The sequence below is a fragment of the Harpia harpyja genome, chromosome 11 (assembly GCF_026419915.1).
Source record: "Harpia harpyja isolate bHarHar1 chromosome 11, bHarHar1 primary haplotype, whole genome shotgun sequence".
In the NCBI taxonomy this organism is placed as follows: domain Eukaryota; kingdom Metazoa; phylum Chordata; class Aves; order Accipitriformes; family Accipitridae; genus Harpia; species Harpia harpyja.
In genome coordinates this window covers 23,393,159-23,407,466 of record NC_068950.1, presented here as the reverse complement: position 1 = coordinate 23,407,466, position 14,308 = coordinate 23,393,159, and positions in this window count along the sequence as shown.

Genomic DNA, 14,308 nt, shown 5'->3' with positions numbered 1-14,308 from the left:
TAACCACATACAGGTCCCCAAAAGTCAGGAACTGATTATTAGTACTATTATTGTTGCCCTACCAGTCTGTGTTGTTCTCAGTTGTTTACTAGATGCTTCCTAGAACAGATCAAGTTAATTCATTATGTTTCATCCTCCTTCATTACAAAGTAGGTAGTCCCAATGGCAATTTATTCTTTTCACTTAATACTTTGTTACTGGAAAATCTCATATACTATGAAGTTTCAAGTTTCCTCTTGATGCTTATAAATTACACATCTTTCCGTCACCAGCATTTTTGCTACTTCCAGTCTCTTATGACATGTTGTGTCTCTGATGTTTTTTTTTTTTTGAGCCTTCCTGTTAGCCTAAATGAATACAGCTAAACTGTATCTTAGTAAAAAGAAAAAATTCTGTCTCTGCCAAGAGAGGAAATGGAAGCATTTCAGATAGGTGGTGAAAAAGAACAGGTATTCTAACAGTGCAGAGAATAGTAATTTAACACAGTGCCTTTACAGCTATTTAAATTTTAGGAGATGTGGTTCAGCCCCCAAAGTGTCAGTGGAAAGATACCCACTGATTTTTGTGGTCCTACATCAATCCAAAGCAGAACAAATAGGACAAAATGCTGAGTATTTGGCAGAATTTTAGATTCCTGAAAGGCATTAGAAGGAAAACATATTAATCCAGGTGAGGCAGCATGCTTATATCAATATACAATTCTGTATAATTCTATATAAATTCTAGTACCAGAACCACATTTTTTTAGAGCTAGCTCAGTTATTTTTGCATGCCAGCATATCAAGCCACACAGACGGGTAATAAATTACCATCAGGTTCTGCAGTTACAAGAGAAAAGTTACATGTCATTTAGGTGAAGATCCACATCTTGCAGCCCTCAAATTCAGTATTTAAGGACTATTGATTTTCATTTAACTGATTTTCTTAGTTATTGTTTGTAATCTTCTTAATTGCCACAATGGTGTTCCAGAGTGAAGTAATTGCAGCCTAGGTGCCATGAAAATATGTCAAAGAATAGATAATGGTTTAGAACATGGATAAGCTTTACGAGTGCCATAAAATTATTCTTAAAAGATTTTTGGTAGAAAATTTCAACACTTAGATGTAATTTCAGGAGAAATATGTTCTTTCTTGAATCTGAAACAGGGTTAAAACATGAAAATATTTTCAGAGAGAAACAGAAGAGAAGTGAATAATGTTATTTTTTAAATCAACTGTGATCCACAGTGGTTTGTTCTTTCCGTTGGCTTTCTTGTTCCTCATTACTCTTCAAGACAGTTTTAGTGAAAAGACGAAGCACTGTGACATTCATTATGTTCTGTCCCTGATACATCAACGTTGGCAGATTAGCCCATGTTTAAATATTAGGAATTGCTCTCTTGTATGGGCACAGATGGGTCATTGTTGTATTTTGGGGCAGAGAGGGGGAGGGGATTAGGAACTATGGAGAAGAGAATATGTTTCCTCGGACCACTATAGTTTACAAGAAACTCACAGCAGCAGCGCTTTCACATTCTTCAGACTATAGGCACCATAATTAAATGCAACTGTAAATGTGATGTGCTTTGGCTGTCTTGCAATCATACTGTGTTTTTCCTAGCATATTCCTTGACATGACCAAAAGCAAGAGACTTCTCTCTGTATATAAAGGGGTCATTTCACTGGGAATAACTGTATCAGTCCTATTGGAACTAGTAGACTATCTGTTTAGGAGGTAGATATGACAGTTAGGTTTAGGCTGAAGGTTTTAGCAAAGAGCTCAGGGTATGATACCTTTCTACAAGTTCCCCCAAAGTTAAGTGTGCTGGTAGAAATCATTGACTAATATAATCTTTAACTATGGGGGTTACTCCCTTATATGCTAGTTAATTCAAGTTATAATTAGTGTTCGAGTAATAGAATTAGAGTTTGAGAATCCTAACTGTCCTAAACCCTGAGTAATGCTCAGCTATGCAAGACTGCCAAAGATGAGTAGCAGGGAGGTATTAATAGAATCTGATGTACTGTGTTGCGATTTCCTGTAGAAATTGGTGCCCTTCCTAAAAATAAAACTACTATTAGAAATGAGTTTAACACTGATACTAGCATTCTAAATTGTCACAGTTTCCACTTGCATTTTGAACCTATGGGAAACAAGGAGATGAGAAGGAGGTAGGCATTGACAGAAGCCAGTACCTTATACCACCTGACAGAAACCAATGCCTTAGTCTCCTATAGTCTGAGAATAAGTCTAGTGTTAGGCAGAGGGTTTAAGGTTTAGGAAAATAAAGCATCAACAGGTAAATTTATTTCTTATAAATGCAAAAGTCTTGGCAGCAAGCTTTGTGTTAATGTAGTTAGCAGCCAAAGCCTTTCATCATTTTCTTCCTCAAGAGAAAATAATATTTCTACACCAGATGGAGAAATAAGCTAAGGGTCTATATTTTATTTTACAGTTGGAATTCATTCTCTATATCTGAACAAGGCTTTTGGTACACTTGAGGTTAGGTTTTTTAATATAATACGTCTGCATCCCTGAGTAATGTTCTGCTCTACAGGTTCCCTTGCAGGTAAGCATAGAAACAGTACAAATGAAAACCAGAGACCAAAATTGTTTTATATTACATCAGTAGGTTCCTATGTATAAATTACAAATTGGTGTTGGACTCTGCAGAGGCTACAGAGGTGAGAATTGGACAGATACTGCTAGAAGCCTTATATTGTCTTATATTGTTAGTCTCTGTAGGAATACTTGCCCTAGGAGAGTGTTGTTAGTGTTTAAAACAGGTTAAGCGTAGGGTTTTGGAAACCAATGACTAAGTATGAAGAGCATACCTTATGGTGGAATCTACAGAGTTCCCAGAAATAAGAATTAATAAGGCTCAGGTCACATGAACAGAAGCTGTTGGCTTTTCCTCTAGTAATTGATCCTGCAGTTAATAATAATGCAAGAGTTAGAATTTGAGGTATAGGAATTTAGGATTAATGTTTGGGTATCTTTAGACTGAATCTAGTAAATAAAATGGGCCAGGGACTGTTCTGTAGCCCTGCAGTGTCTGATCTTCTGGATAGGGTTGAGATTAGATTTACTATCTAGAATCCAATTTATTGCTAGTCTCTGGAATGTTCTTAGGGGCAGGAAAGAGACCAGTGATGCTACAAGTTGATGCCATTTGTTCTCTTTCAGTAATGATTTAGTATCTTTCAGATTAAGATTAGGGAAGCGTCAAGACCCCAGTTCATCATCAGTTTTTACATATCTGAAGAGTTAGAAAGGTTGCTGTCAACAGGCAGAGAGGTTTGGGTGAGGACTCAACAACATAATTCATAGACAACCCAGCTGATTGGATCTAGAGATACAACGTGGTCTGGTACCATCAAGATCCAGTACCTTATTTTCAATTTGCTATCTTTTTTGTCTGTCAAGCCTATATAGAGTTGTCATTAAGGTTACACTACAAAAGATGACTTCAGGAGACTGGGTTATTGCTGGGGAATACGAAGCAGCTTATTGCTATCAATGGCCAATGCCTTGTTTTCAGGACTGCATATAGTGAAGGTTAGGGATAAGATTGGCTTGAAGATTAGGGTAGAAAAAGAATATTTTCAAGACCCACACTTATAGTCAGATCTGCAAAGCTTGCAGGAATAGGACGTTGTATGGAATCATCATGAGCTTATATTCTTTTGGATAACCATATGTATGCATATAAAATTAGGGGTTGGGGTGGAGTTAGGAGGTATCATTTGGGAAAGGAAAACTTGAGCATGCTGGATGGTTGTTGGATTCTGCACAGCTCACTGAGTTAAGAACAGCTCTGATGTTTTCATGGGCCATTGTCTTAGTTCAGATATGGTGTAACTGTTGCCAAACAGACTACACCTAAGGTTACAACTTAGCACAGTTTGTACAGATCCATCACCTTGCTGCAATGAAAGTAAAGTTTAGGACTGGGGTTATGTTCAGTGCTTAAGGCAAAAAAATCCAAGAGTCTTGCTTTTCCCAGATACTGCAGGGCTTGCTATTGTTATGAGAATGTGTCATCTTTTGTTTTGTTACAAGCACTGGTTACCTAGCTATGTATTAGAGTTGGGCTTGAGAAGAATTAATCTGGAGACCCTGAATTATCAGTTGATTTTGTGTGAGCTGCAGAGATAGTAGTAGGGGTCAGTCTCTTAGTTTCATGTTTGCTGTGGTTATTGGTCTGATTATGGTTGCAATTTAGGAAGAAGATTGAAGAACCCTCCCCATTTAGATTCTCTGCACATCAAAGGGAGAGGAAAGAAACTGGCATAATCAGGAGCTAATGCATTATTTTCATAATTTTTTTTTGTTGGTGTTGTTTACTTAGTCATAATAGAGATCAGGATTGTTTGGAAAAAAACCTAGTTTATTGCTTGATTCTGACCTGTCTGTGCAGACAAGATGAGGGCATGTGTTCTTTCCTAGAGCCCCCTACCCCCTTGCTACTTTCATGCACACCTCCATGTCACACAGTTGCCTTCCTTCACATGTTCTACTCCCCAACCCTCCTTTTTATCAGTGTACATCTATATTGTTAAATGAGAGGAAGAGTAACTGACTGCATTTATGTAAAATCTTGCCACAATTAAGGAGCACAATTTTTTCACTAACTTTGTTCTTTTCATTGATAGATGTAGTCTGACAAATTTGTAATTCTCCATGAAGTTCCTCCTGTCTTGCTTTACGTAGACTTAATATACATAAAAGCAAGCACTGTTCTAATGCTGATACACATGACCTATTTGAGGAGCTACAGTATATGGTATGACTGGGACGTTAGTTTCTCTGTGGATTGTGGATCTGTAGGACCACACATTTGTGAATGGAAGATTTTCTGACTGGAATTGTTCTGGGAATGTGCTATGTGTTTGGCCTCAGGTTAAAAGAGAATGTTAAAACTCTGTCAACCTATGAAGTTCATTGAAGAAAAGCAGCAATCACTATCTTTCCTGGTCTCATTGACTTTGTTGGATCTTAATCATGACTGTCTTGTAGAATAGTCTGATCTTCTTGCACCTCGCTCAGTAGAGAGAAAAATATTGCTGAAATATCATTTTGCAGCATATAAAGAGCACAACATTTCCATCCTGTTCAGCAAGCAGCAGGAAGTACCGAGTATCATGCAGCATTGCCAGCTCTGCTTGGTAACTCAGTTGAAGTTTTTGGGGCTTGTTCCTAATTTTTCAAGGTTTATCTACTGATACTTTATAGCACAGCACAGTCTAATTGATACAGCGACCCACCATTCCTTTTTCATTTGCATGAATTTCTTCTTGGGATCATAACCTCTTGTAATCATAATTATACTTAATTCAAGAGAAAAAAAAATATAAGCAATTAGTGTAACGTGTAATACATCTCCTAAAACATGACATATAAAGGATACCAGAATTTTCCTTATTTAAGACAACTGAAAATGAGACATATATATTTGATGGGTGGATTAGTTTCTCAGTTTCTGTCTAGTTTTTAGATATGGCCATTACACACCAGAACTGTCAAAAATCTACATTTTGATTGCCATTTCTGAATTTATTTAATGGCCAAGTAAAACTTACCTTTATAAGTCTGTCATGGTTTTGCAACACAAAACTTTCAAATATTTGCCTTTAATTGCTGGTATCTAATTGGTTCCTTCATTGATTTGTTTTTATGATTTATCTGAGACTTCTTTTTGCTGCAGACCAGTTGAAACAGATACGTGGGCTGGGGGAACTATCAGGGGACAGTTTGGACAGGCTCAGTTACTCTCACAGCCAACTGTTTATCTTATCAGACAGAGTCTCCCTGATCAGTTCTGCTTTAATTAGTTTTGTTCTTGAAGCAGTGGGCCAATATCTACATACCACAGTCCATTTTTAATTATGACTTGTGACAAATTAAGAATGCAGATGTTTAAGTATAAAAAGTCTCTTACAGTCCCTATTCTGCATTGTTTTGTGGCATTGTGTTGTATTGGGGGAGTACTGGTGGCCTATCTAATACACAAGGAGGCAGTGCAGGCACAGACTAATGGTCTGCATGTGTCACACACTTGTAGCATGTTTATTAGTTTCTGGCAACACTAATGCTACCACCCTCACAGTTCCTTTTAACTGGGGGAAATTAAGACAGGGAGAGAACTAAGAAGGTGAATAGCTAACAGCAAATTAATTTATGCCTAGTCATGACAGTCCTGTACTTCCTATGCATAGACTCCTCGCAACTGAATCACTTGTCAAAGTACTGTGGAGTGGAATAAAAGTTTATCCAGTTCTAGAAGAAAGAGCACTGAGAAAACAAAGGTAGCATTTCAGGGAGGCCTTCTGCCTCAGGTAGCTCCCTGTCTCATGCCTGCCCTCTCACTCACCCAAGTTTGAGAAGAGGAGGACTGAAACATAATGTGCATCTAAATAAATAAAAAATAAAAGAAAGAATACATTAGTAGTTTATCATTCAACAAATACTTAAGTCCCATTACATTTAACTCATTCCTCCAGAATAACATATCCTGTCAAAGGACTCACAGGGGTTGTCAAATGACAACTGCTTTGGAATATGAGAGTGCTGGCAGACTTGTTCAAATATTTCTCATTATCCACCTCAAATAATGGCCATTTTAATAGTACTAGCTGATGAAAACTGAATCACATGCATTATCATGCCATGTAATAATTCTTCGTTAGACATAATTCTGTATTTATCACAGAAAAAAAAAGAAACCCCATTGAGGAAAGTCATTGAGTTATGTGTAGTAGCTTTAAAATTAGGACATGGCAAAGCTTTTAATTTGATTTGGTGCCTTTTCATTGTTTAAGATTTGAAAACTCTGTTTAGGGCTGACCATGCCCTTTTGAAATGTGAGGCAGCCTTCAGTACACAAGTCCTATCAAAGTCTTGGGGACCAGTCCCAGGAGGCCAGTGGGCTGTGTGCGTTAACAGCAGTTCCCAGAAGGCATTGAGTAGTTCATGTGACAAGGAATAATGAAAAAAGGATTGCACTAAAACTGCCAAATTGCCTTGAGCTTCCTGTCCATGGGCATAGATTTCTGCAGAGCACATAACTCGTCTCTCAAAGGCTTTGTATTTACATGTTGTTTGTGCATTTGTATGGATGTTGAAAAGGCAAGTCTCTTGAAAATATTATTTTAATCATTGTTTAATGTAACAAAATGTGAATATTTGCTTGTGATATTAGGACAAACAGAGGAGAATACAGCAGCTCTGTGAGAATCACAAAAGAATAAGGAAATGCAGGACCAGCAGAACTTCTCTGCATACACTTTGTCCTATTTGATGATATCTTGAAATTGTGAATCACCTTTTTTTCTCTATAATGTGTGTTATACTAAGTGATCAATATGTTGATTGCTACTTCATTCACTCTTAGTAGCATTCATCTCCCTTTAACACTTTAAAAAACCTACCAAACAGGTGCTCGCAATGCTTCCATAACTCTACTGCAGTCTGTAATAATCTCAACTGCCCATATTTTGATTTTTTTTTTCCAGAAAGTGTTATTTTTTAGTCAATACCATGAAAATTATTAACTTTATCAGAATAATGTCAAGTTTCTCTTTCAACATGTATCTTCAAAGCAGCAGTGGGTGTCCAAGCCCTGCTGTCTGCCAGGCACATTGCCCAAACAAAAAAATAATTAGATTCATTTGTAGCCAGTCTGGACTGAAGAAAAAAGTAATGAGGTCTACTAGCGTAGTGATAATTGAGGAAGATGAAAACAGTGCACTGGAAAAAGTACAAAATGTAAAACTCTACATTAAAATCTAGCTTTATTAATATTAATTTCACAAGATACTATAAAATAGGCAATAAAAATATAAGAAGGTGAAAGTTCACATTTGGGTTCTTAGTTAAAGAAATGCAAGTTCCATTACATTGCTTCTTCCACTGCTATATTATTTTATGAGTTATGTGATCCAGACACTCAAGATTAAAGTACTAGGCTGCTGATTATTAAGTTATCATAGTAATAAGTAAATTTTATACTAGATAACAATCTTCAGTAGATGCTAGTGAGTCCAGAATTCAATTATTTAAGTATTAAATTTGTTCTGGTAATTTTTACATAGATTATGAGAATGTAAATATTTTCCTTATTTATATACTGAAAGTTCTATAGGTATAATGAAAAAAAAAAGATGAATTTATACATAATGCCTTGAGATTAGATTGCTAAAACAAAACATCAATCAGAATAAAATCTGAACATTCAAAAATGCAGTACTGTCAAATAAGTATAAAACAAATTGCAGAATTTCTGAAATACAGTGAGCAAAATAATGAAGGTTGAAATATGCCTATTTGTTTGTACTGCTATCAGACATGAAACCAGAGATGAATTCTCTGTGCCAGGTGCAGTATTAGTGTAGATTGTCAATGTTTGGAGAAATCAAGATTCAGATATGCTTATAGCATCTACAGTGTATGTTTGCAGATTCTGAAGTGTAGGAGGCAATGTTTACTCTATTTTATGCTAAGGATTAATTTATTGTATCCAGATTGATTCCAGATGATGACTGCAGTAATTTTCCAAAATTTATTATATGGTTTAGTCTTCTAATTCTCTACCAAATTATAGTCAGATACGAGAGCGAGACTGAGAAATGGAGAGAAAAAAAAATATTTGAATCCAAATATTGATTATTTAGCTACCTTGTTATCATCCTTAGATTGCTCAGAATCCTTCAATCCTCATAAAGACAGACCTTAAGGATCATCACATTTGCAGACAATAGCATTTTCAAAATTGGGCTTTGTTATGTAGGATTTTATACATCTGTTTTTATTTTTAGGTATGTAAAAACCTCAAAATTCATTCCAGATGATATATAGCAATCTTGTCTTTTACTTTCCCCTAGGTAAGAACATCCAACCTATCTTAACCATAAAAACTGTTTCTATTCTTTCTTTATTCCCACATCTGCAAGCCAGCTATGATTCTGATCCTTCTAGTATTTTGGCAGCTGCTTAATTTTTAAGTATGTAAGTATATCTGTGCACCCCATTTGGGTATATAGATATATATATATATGTATCTTTTTCTCCCCAGGACTAGTTCCAACTACTACAAGGTAGCTAGACATTTCTAAAATCATTGTATGTAGGTGGTGGTTTTGATATACAAAAAGTAGAAACAATATATATTTCTTGGGCATCTGTATGGTGGCTCAGACAAAGATAAACCAGAATGATGTTACTATTATTTTGAGTTGGAGGAGAGTTGAAGTGGATGAAAAAAAGGAAAAAAAAATGGAAGATTAGTTCACTGTAGATACTCTTCTGTTGGACCCAAAATGACTATGGTATTGAAAAACCTGGAAAGACCAATAGGAAGAGGGGAGTGAGAAAGGCTTATTTGCAGTGCTCTGCTTTGGGAGAGAAGAACCACTAAATGAAAATGGACATTCAGTCTCCACCATTCAGTGTTGCCGGTGCTGCTAATGCCCAGGTAAAGAGATTGATGAAATATTGAAAACCCAGTAGAACAATCTCAGTTAGTATCTAAGATAAGCTCCAGTCTTTCAGTTTTAACTTTTGAAATAATACTCTAAATTCCTGCAAACCCATGGTAAATTGCACCTAATTGAATAGGATCAGAATTTCCCACATTTTAAGACAGAGACAAATTTCTTCATGAATATAAGCAAGCATAACTATTGACTTCAGTGGATTCATGTCAGATTATATTAGAGCTCTGAATTTGGCCTTTTTGCTTTTGGAGCCCAAAGTGAATGTTTTGTGGATGACAGTGTTTCGAGAAAGATGCATTTTGACAGGAATGAGAATAATGAACAGGCAGCTGGAAATACCTGGGCATGTTATACTTCTTGGCAGACTTCACAAGCAGTAGAGCTGCTGACTTTGGAGTTGCCTGCGGGTCTGTCACTTTGTTCATCTCTGTCAGGATTGATTTTTCAGAACTACTTTGTCTCCAAGGTGTCATTTCCCCGATGGCTCACCTTAGCCTGTAAGGCTGTTATCTGTTTTGAATATGTCTTAAACTCCCAAGAAATCTCTGGAGCAGTTTCTTTATTATAAAAAGTAATGGGAAAGGGATGGTAGCTTGTCATCCTATTATTTGTGTAGAAACATAATTTATGATAGCATATCTTTATGATATGTTTCTGTAACTCACTGGACTTAGAATTTTTGAGAAGAAATAATTTAGAAAGACCCATGAAATTACCTTACAAAATGAAGCTGTTAATTTATTTAATACTAGTTGCCCTTACACTGTTAGTCACATTGTGAAATTTAATCTAATACTGCATTGAGAAAGAACACAATGTTTTAAAAATTGTGGTGGTTGAGAAAGCAATAGTACACTGTCACAGCAGATATTCGTAAAATTTCAAACACCTACATCGATCAAACAATAAAAAAATGGAATGAAAGAATGCATAGTCTGATTTCAAACATGTCAAGCTAGTACAATCTACCAACTTTGAAACCTGACCACAAGTTTGCATTACCCACTTTTTCTGTTTAATTTCCAGCTGTGGGAGCCACAGGAATGGGCTGCAGGCATGGGAATGCTGCTGCTGTCCCTTCAACAGGGAGTTTCCCTGTTCCCAACTTCCCCTCCCCAAAGGCAAAATGGTCTGGCTTGTAAAACAGTGGCTTCTTTCTATGCAGAAGACAGCAGGAAGAAACGCAAGCATTATTTTGTTTCTGAAAAATTCCCCTTAAAAATAGATGTTCAGTGCTTTGCTTCCTCTCTTACTTGTTAGGTCTCACTTTAAAAAATGTCTTCATCGTCATTTCTTAAAAACTTGCTGCTTTTATTTTATCAGATTAAAACTGTGTATTCTGAGGGTCATAATTTGGTAGATAACTCAGATCCAAGGCTTTCGACAATTTGTTTGGAGAAAAGTTGTTAAGTGTCAAGAGTTTATAAAAATTAAAGCCCGTGCCAGCCTTCTGTAGGTCTATGCCAAACCTATGTTTGGGGAATTTAAAAAAAACAAAACAAAACCGCAAACTGTCTTAATACCAGTAATGGCCATTTCATGGGAGAAGAACAAACTCTGTCCTGCTGTTCCTTCTCCATTAAAGCATTGGTGCCTGCAACAGAAATATGCTTTTTTATCCATGCAGCAAATATTTCTGCATGAAATTTAAAAGTCTTATTTTAAGTGAAAAGAGTAGAGATCACTGAGCTCTGTTTGATTAACCACATGTTGAAGACAAGCCTTGTAATGCTCCACATATGAGAACTTCCAAGGATTCTCCACTGTCGTGGTACTGCCAGGAAGCACAACCTGGGGGGGGCTGAGTGGTACAGAACATCCTGCTGCACTGTGAAAGTAAACAAGCTAAATTCAGCAGTCACATAATTTTAAAGTTAACAATTAACAGCTGAGCACTGTCTTTCATCCATGGTGTGATGAAAGGTGTATTGTGTCATTTGTTTGATCACAGCTTATTGCGTGCTACACTTTATAAAAATGTGAAAATAGGCCTGATGAGGGCTTCAGTCAGTTCAGGTGAACTTTTCCAAAGGGAAGGGATGGTGGAGCTTCCTTGGAAATAGTTTTTGTGTGTTACTGGCCATGCTCAGCTGGCAAAGCTTCCGCAGCTCAGTGCAGATAGCTGGGGAGTTTGCAGAGGACCTGGGAAATTCTTCTAAGAGGCAGGGAGCCACCATATAGCTATGTATGAAGGGACAAGGAAAGGCTTCTTAGGCTTTGAAAAGGAATGCTGAGTTTGTAGCAATCCAAGAACTGAAAACTGCTGGACCTGGGAGCAGAATTTGGACGTACAGGCACCAAGGGTAGGGAGGAGATTGTTTATGAAATGTTGTATTTGAACCCGTCTCTTTCAACGGATTTGTATGTTGTCTATTTGAAAAGCTACTCTGTTCCAGTTTGGGTACTACTAAAACCTAGCTTAGGAATTGAAAACTTTAGCTGCTTTTGAAGTGCTAATTCTAAGGAAGGTGCAGACAGTTCTGCCCTAAAGTCCTGCCTTGCTTACTGCCCTGTCACACAGGGTTATAAAAGCAGTCTCCTCTAAGGCAAATATGTTGATGTGAAGCTAAGCTGTAACTCTTTGCCTGCTTTTTAGCCTATGGCTGTTGGTACCCATATGATGAATTATGGAGTCATGTGATAAACTTCACTTATCGTGCATCTTTGATTTCACCAGCCAGCCTCCCACAACATGCCTACAACATTCCAAACCTTCCAGCAGTTTCAGTCAGCTGACTTTTTTCTTTAAACAAACTGCCACAAAAATGCACCTTTCCCATCTTCCCTTTGCCAGCTATGGAGTTTCATCTCAGTTTTGCTAACCTGAAGCCCAGAAAGGCAATATTCCATTTTTGACCAATGTTTAATTGCTTTGAGATGGTCAATTAGAGCAAGAAATAAGCAGTGAGAGCTAGAACTAGGAGACTGATATCATTAAAAGGGGGAAATTGCACTGAGTTAATGAGTCCTGAGATGCCAGAACTTAAAGCCTAACATTCCTATGTAAAATAAAACAGATTTGGCTGCTTTTAAAAGTAACCAACAAATACAATTTCTCAGTTATAATATTTCTCTTCTTCCGAAGTATGCAAAATGAGACTCATTACACTAAGGCAGTCTGTTTTGCAATCACAGGAATTTTAAAATATAACTCAATTTAAATGTTTTAAGTTGAGGAAAATACCTAAAAATGTTATGTGCTTGCTCTAAAAGAATATATATCTGTGTGGTTTACTGTGAAGTTTTCATCACTGGGCCATAACTCAGACTTTACTTCCTTTCCACTCTGTGTATCTAGGTATATACTGTAAAATAATCATTGAGAAATTGGTGGCTAAGAAGATAGCTAATGACAAGCTTGAGTTCTCAAACACAAATATCTCTGTAAGAGAATTTTGATTCAGACCATAATCTTATCATCGTATCAGTTTTACATGGTTGATTAAATAGACTTAAGTCCATATAAGTCATCAATAAGTGATAGCAGAAGCACATGATATGGTATTCATTAACTGAGGTTATGCTATTCATTTTCTCATAAATCTAAGAAAATCTATTTATCAGAAGTATAGATTTTTTTTTTCATGTATCTTTATCAGCATAGATTACTATAACCATATTACGAAAATTTGTGTTCCTTGCCGATATGTTACTAGGAGTCCTTTGCCTATTGTTTTTTGACAGGTGCAAAAATGGATCCTTGTTTACTGCTTCAGTGTTGTATTATTCAACAACAGTCTTAACAGGTAAGTGAATTCTGTATGCTTATATTGCACATTTTCAGTTGCATTTTCTTAAAATTTACTGGGTTTGTAATTCCTATAGATCACTGCCATTTAACATTGTTCAGGGTAGTGGCAAGAGGCAGGCAAACTCTTCTCTTCATAATTTTCTAGCATTTCAATTCTAGTTCTTCACAAGGAGAAAACAAACAAAAATACCAATTATCTATAAAGCTTATAATAATTTTTTTCCAAAATTATGAAGAAAGAAAATATTTGGTGAGAAAATAGAAGTTGTTCCTGGGCTCTTTCCTATTTTTAGTTGTGTGGTTTTTCCTATTTCTCACTTGAAAAAAGGTTTATGGTGGAAGAAGGGGAAAGGAAACAAAAAAAATTAAAAATATCTACCTAAATAATTTTTAGGCAAATACGTTGTTTCTGTTCCAAAAGGTTTTCGGTGTAGAACATCCATTTCTATTTACTAGTATCTGTTTCCCCCTTTTCTAGTGTTCTTCAGTTACTAACAATGAATTGCATGTTAAATGAGCATTTTTTAATTTATCTGTAAAATGTCAGAGGAAAAATTAGTTCAGATTTATTAAAGATACAAGTTAAAAATTAATTGAAAAACCTTATTCCTAGAAAATGCTCTCATTCAGAATTAAGCTGTGTGCATAACTCTAACGTGTTTTAGAGGGAAAGTGAGTTAAATTACACCTAATTATGGAGACTAATTCTGAATAAATTTGTCTACTCAGCCTTTCATTATGATGTGTGCAATGCTATTTTGAAATTTACTTTGGATTGTTTTCCCAAGTGACCCTGTAAAGATTAACTTAGATGTAGTCCTTAATCACTAGTTTATTCCTGTTACTTGGGCAGTATAGAAAATTGACATTCTCTGTGAACTATCCACAGCAGAACCTGTAATTTTTCTATTCTGCAAAGAAAAGGTTCAATTTCATGTCTGAAAATAACTAAGATAGTGGTGTTAATAATCTTATATAACATGAGATTGTTAAATAATTTGAAACATTAGGAAAATCATTTCACAGTAATAAATGTACAATTTGACCGTAGTAGCTGGTAGTATGGGTTTGATGAACAAGCAG